At 38.4% G+C, this 6,015-nt stretch overlaps 1 pseudogene; it reads left to right on the forward strand.

The window, feature by feature from the left end:
• Window positions 1-442: 442 nt before the first annotated feature.
• Window positions 443-561, forward strand: LOC111737839 (annotated as a pseudogene).
• Window positions 562-6,015: the final 5,454 nt, after the last annotated feature.

Below are 6,015 nucleotides of genomic sequence, written 5' to 3' on the forward strand. Positions count from 1 at the left end.
AACTCCCTCGTGCCCTTTGCTGTCAACCCTTCACCTCACCTTCAGCATCTGGCAACCACTAATCTGTCTGTTCCTGTATCTTGCTTTTTTTAGTATGTCATCTAAATATGAGTCCTGGCCTGTTTGTTTTTATTTATGACAGGTCAACATGGACATTATTTACCTGGGACTGTTTCAGTTTATGAATACTTATCAATAGCACTCCTTTCATTCTCAAAAGTGGCTCAGTCTCAATAATAAACTAGAGGATTATGCTCCTTACAGTAACAGACACACACACACACACACACCTCTTTCCAGGGAGAACTGGTTTGAGGCCACACGTGAGAAAAAAATGTCCATGTACAGCTCAAGAGTCTCCCTAACTACTCTATCTACACAATAAAAAGAAGCATAAATAAACACAAAGACAACAAATTTGGATCTTTAAATTCTGAATACAGTTTACTGCCATGCCACCCTGAACAAGCCCGATCCCATCTGATCTTGGAAGCTAAGCAGGGTCGGGCCTGGTTAGTACTTGGATGGGAGACCACCTAGGAAGACTAGGTGCTTTAGGCATAAAAAATTTTTAAAAATAAGAGATTGTAAGCTGACAAGGTCCTTGCAATCTGTGAGATCAACCAATGGTTGCTTCGCCTAAAAAAATTTTTTAAATAAATAAAAAATAATAAGTAAATAAATAAATAAATACTGAATACAGTTATTTTTCCCAAATTGATATTCATTTGCATGACCCACTAACATTGGAATATTCAAGTTTTTTAGCATATAACACAAATAAGTTGGACTGTGATTTATGTACAAATCTGAGGCCCTTGGCTACAATGTCATCCATTATTTTTCTTAATGTAAGCAACACATAAATGCATCATGATTCATAGGTTAAAAATTATTGTTTGATACGTTAATGTTCTTAGCGTATTAATACATAAAAGAACTTGTCACTGGAATTGTCCATATACAGACAGATGAACTACTTGGCTAGACTGTGAAACAGATAATACAAGAATCAAAATGAGCATAAAGGCCACTGGGCTTTCTGGTATCTAAGACCCACTCTCATCTAAGACAGTGGTGTACCATTTCTGGAAAGAATGCAAACTTTTGATTAAATTAAAGTTTCACTTGAATTCTAAATCTGCTACTTCCTTCTTCAGCTTATGTTTCCTGATCTGTCACATAAGGATAATAATTAACATAGTTGTTAGAATTAAGTGGGATAATGCATATAATTTGTTAGCATAGTGTCTGGCACATACTAAGAATTTAAAAAAAAAAAAAGCAGCTGTTATTAAATGAAACCAGAGTGTTCATTAGTTGCTTTTTAGAACTTACTTGTGCTTAAGGTAATATAAGCAGAAATGGTCCGCCGAATATGGCTTGGTGAAATACAGCAATTAAATTTTAATTTTTATCTAACAGAAGCTAGCTATTTTGAGTTCCCCCTTCCTTTTAGGAGCATACAAGGTGGAACATAAAATCACACTAGTTATGCATTGTGTCAGAGCCTATCAGAACTTACCAAAAGAAGCATCCCTAATAATTTGGGGACCCAGAGCAAAAGTATAGGTAGAGGCCCACATACGGAACATCTCAATGTTAGAAATCAAGCTGGCAGCCTGCTAAATAAAATATATTGTAGCTTCCTACATTATCAAATACATCTATAATGAAACAGGAAAATAAGTTTGAATTTAGAATTCTTGGACTCCACAGAGTTGTGTGCTAACAAGTGGCAGCCTGGGATGGCCCAGGGCACCATGTCTCCACCACGGTCTCCCCCTTTTCAGCCCAGCTGAGCTCCATCTTGTACCATGAGGGGCATCCTGTACACACAGTCTGCCCATGCAAATTTCATTCAAATTCCCCACAAATAGCCAGCCCGTGGCTACCCCTGAGACCTAAGGATATGTACGTAGGAGGCACCGTTAACCTTTGGGAAATTAAACCCAGGAAGAGCACCAAGATAATGCCCATGAAGATAATTACAAAGCCTTTTATTTTCCCAGAAAATTCCAGCACTCCCAGCCACCCTTGGACCTGGCCCGATGGTCTCAATTCCTGTAGAAAGTGGTACAGCTGGAAGAAAACCTGAGAGTATCTGTGTCTAAAAGGCTGAAAGGCCAGATTGAGGGCAGGGGCCTCTCTTGCCCAGGCTCTATGAGCAGTACTAGTCCTTTATCTTCCTGAGTGCATATGCAGCACCCTGTCATAGCCCCCTAGTACTCAGGTGCAGCTACATGAGGAATGTAGGAAGAGGTGCAACATACCATTTCCAGGCCTGGACTTTACAACTTTCCATGAAATTTTCCTATTTTCTCTATTCATTCATCAGCTGGCTAGATGCAGAGGATCTAAGAGAACATTCTGGGGTATAAGGAACAGGATAGTCATTAGTTAGAAAGAGCCTGAGTTCCCAATTATAGACATGAAGCAGAATTCTCCATCATAGATTAAGGGTGGGTGGGTGTGTGTGTGTGTGTGTGTGTGTGTGTGCAGTTCATATACTCTGCACAGGACATCCACTATCCTTGAAATTTCTTCTGGATGTATTTCTTGCTTAAGTGCTCCTATCTTTTTTGAATTCTGTATCTCTTCAACAAATAAACAAAAGAACTTCCAAGCATAAGTGAATGAATGAATGAATGAATGAACAAATAAAGAAACAGAGGAACTCAGAATGAATTAATTAACAATGGACTAAGTATCCAGATGCTTCCTTTGATAGGCTAATGACAGATTCAAACATATATTACTCAAAATGTAAAAACTAAACTATTTAATTTTATGCCTAAAATACTTTTTCCTATTGTTTTCCCTATTTTCAGATTAATAGTTGACAATCATGACTCCATTGGAAATATGGACACCGAGTGTTATGTCTCTACCTCCCTTCTTGCCCAATCTCTATGTTTCAGGTGACCGTCTTGATCATTTTTCTCCACCTCTTCCCTTCTAATCCACATGATTTAAAAGGGAGCCACCAAGATTCTCTGGCTTGACCCTGACTCCTGGATGTAGTTTATAGACAACAGACTGACAATAGATGCTGGAGACTGGATCAATCAAAAGGCTTTCCTTGAAATTTAAAACTGTGGGAATCTGAGAGGCTCAGCCTGGCCGAGTGATGAGGTCAAACTTAGCCAAGTTTGATGGTGTCATCTCCTACCAGGAGCCCTGGGAAACCTGGTGAGAGAGAGAGAAAAGTAAAACAACAGATGTGCAAAGTGAAGAGATGAAAGACAAGAAGAGGACTTCTTCGGTTCACTATTGTGTTATAGTCCTTGGCTTTAGTCTATTTCTGATGTCCATTTTCATCCCTACCCTTTAGGTCTGTGAAAAAAAACAACAACATATTTTTATAGAAAAGATCTCTTTAAAGTATACAGTTTATGTTGCCAGCAATCACAATAGAACTAAAGACAGAGGCAAAAGTATGAAGGGGCAATACCCTAAATTTCTTATTCCAGACTTTCTCTATACCCCTCTTGACCACAAACCTTCATGTCACCTTGAAATTTATTCAAAGAACTCAGACTTTTGTCAAAGACAAGAAAGGCAGAGCATTCCATCTTTGAAGTTATACCACTTTTACCGTTCGAAAAAAATATTATCTCCTAAAGATTTTTTTTTCAACAGAGCAACGCAATAAAAGAGTAAGTGTCTTTGTAGTAAAAAGTCATATAGAAAGATAATTAAATCTCAGGGGCATTTTTTTGGTCTAATGCAGTTTTTCTCAGAAAGAAAAATAAGCTTGCCCCCAAAAGTCACTTTCCGCCCCGCCATTGTCACTAACATGAAGTTGAGAAATGAAAATTCTGTGCTTGATTTGTTCTTTCTTTTCAAGATAAAGAGGCTTAATATTCATTGGGGAGGGACAGTAGAAGAAAACACCTCTGCTGTTATTTTCAAGGAGTTGAAATGCTTGTTCTCACCACCAAAAGTGTTCATCTTTACAAAGATGGTTGCTAGGAAGCCAGCCAATTTGAGTGAATATTTTTGAATGTTTATAAAACTAAAGAGCGGTATCATTGACAAAGCATTTATTGGCAGAACCAAGCCAATTAGTTGGTGCTGCTAAAGTGACTACACACAGTCGATTTCACAGAGAGGCAAATGTATAATGATGTATGCTGCTGGAGTTATATAAACTACAGATATTAAAGTCTCAGAGGCGAAGACGGATGCATTCCTATTTCAGGGCATTTTGAGTGTTCAAGTTTGGGGTTATAAAAACACATATGAGAGCATTTTTAGGCAGTTTTGATATATTCCCTACTTTTTCTTGGATAAAATAAATGATAGGATCAGCTCTTCTTGAGGCTGGAGATTGGTTTCTCTAATAAGGAAAGGACTAGCAATACGTCCCCGTTTTATTCATCCCAACTGTGCAATTCAACCACAATTCTCATTTTAATTTTCTTCCTCTCATATATTCCTATCTATCATTTTAAAGACAATAATGATCACCATCTACATTTGTAGGGATGATACTAATTTAAAGAATGCAGAGCAAAACCGTTTATTCAGATGGTCTGACTAAATAAGCAAAACAAAACAAAAACTTTCTATAATATGCAAATATATGGTTCACTGATTCCCTCTGATAGTCACTTTTGATTGACTCTCTTCTTAACGACATATTATTCACACCACATTTTTCTCAAAATCAGAAAACAACAACAACAATGTGCTCTCAAGAAATGTCTGATTTAGTGAGCGTCACCAATGGGGTTCTCTGGGAACCAGACGCTGAGCAAAGTTTAGAGTATAGGAGATTCTTTAAGGAATGGCACTGGAATTATCTGCAGAAAAGAAGGGAAGAAAGCAGGACTGGACAGTGAGAAAACGAGCTGCCATGCAATCTCAACGAAGGCTTCAGGTAACACTACGAGAGCTCTAAAGCATGGATGACCTTTAAGAATGAGTGGAGCAATGGTATTGTGCTTTTAGTCTCCTGTGGAAAGCAGTCATGGATACTGGCTGCCCAGGAAGGGGCATGTCTGCTTTGGGGAAAATGGCTCCCATCAGTAGAGGCAATCTCTGAGATGAGTCAATAGCCACAGTTCTCTGTCCACTGCCCTCTCAGCAGTTGGGAGAGTAAGTTTATCATTCCTAAAGGAAGGTCTGGGCAGCACACAGCACAGCATCCTTCACACTAACAGGGAATACTCATTTTTCAATAAAAAGCAATGGATGGCAGGAAGGCATGTAGGTAGATAGCCGCCTATTATTTACTCATAATGTATTCTATGTCTAACACTGCAAGAGATACAGTGGAAAGAAAACCCAACCAGTACAGGACATTTTGTTTAAGACATAAATTTACTCCTAGGACATTATCAAAGCACAAGGCAGAATGCTACAAAGTGATAGCAGAGGGAAAGAAACTTGGTGCCACAGGCATATAAAAGACGTGACGATGAATATAAATGGAATCAACAAGAATGAGACAGATGACAGAGTCATCTGTAGGGGAGATAGTAAGGGTGTTTGTCTTACAGCAGAGAGAGGCAAATCGAGTTGGTAAAGAGGTATCAGATGACAGAATGACTTGTTGCAGGTTGAAGAAACGACATCATTCAAAATAAAATGTAGAGCTATGTAACTTGGTAAAGATGTCATAACACTAAAAAGTGGGGCTTTTAAAAAATTAACCCGGTGGAGGGATGGAGCGTAAATTGTAGAAGATGAGACTGTAAATCACCATTTTCTTGAATAAGTTGCCAAGACGGGAAAGATGAGATTTCTGAAATCACCTGTCACATAAAAGGAAACTAAGACTAAAAAAAAAGTGACATCATAGAACTTTCCCAATGTCACGGAACAAAGGAGTAGTGGAGCTGGGGGTCAAACCCACATCTGTCTCCAAAGTGCCTCTTTTGCCACCATGCCACACTGTCAAGATGTTAGAAAATCTACATGCGAGGTGGTAAGAAAATAAGAATGTTGGTACTGTTTTAGAGCACAATACAGTTTTCAGATTTTAACATTATTTGGGGAATTAAATTT

Source organism: Pteropus vampyrus, unplaced genomic scaffold (assembly GCF_000151845.1).
Source record: "Pteropus vampyrus isolate Shadow unplaced genomic scaffold, Pvam_2.0 Scaffold31, whole genome shotgun sequence".
In the NCBI taxonomy this organism is placed as follows: domain Eukaryota; kingdom Metazoa; phylum Chordata; class Mammalia; order Chiroptera; family Pteropodidae; genus Pteropus; species Pteropus vampyrus.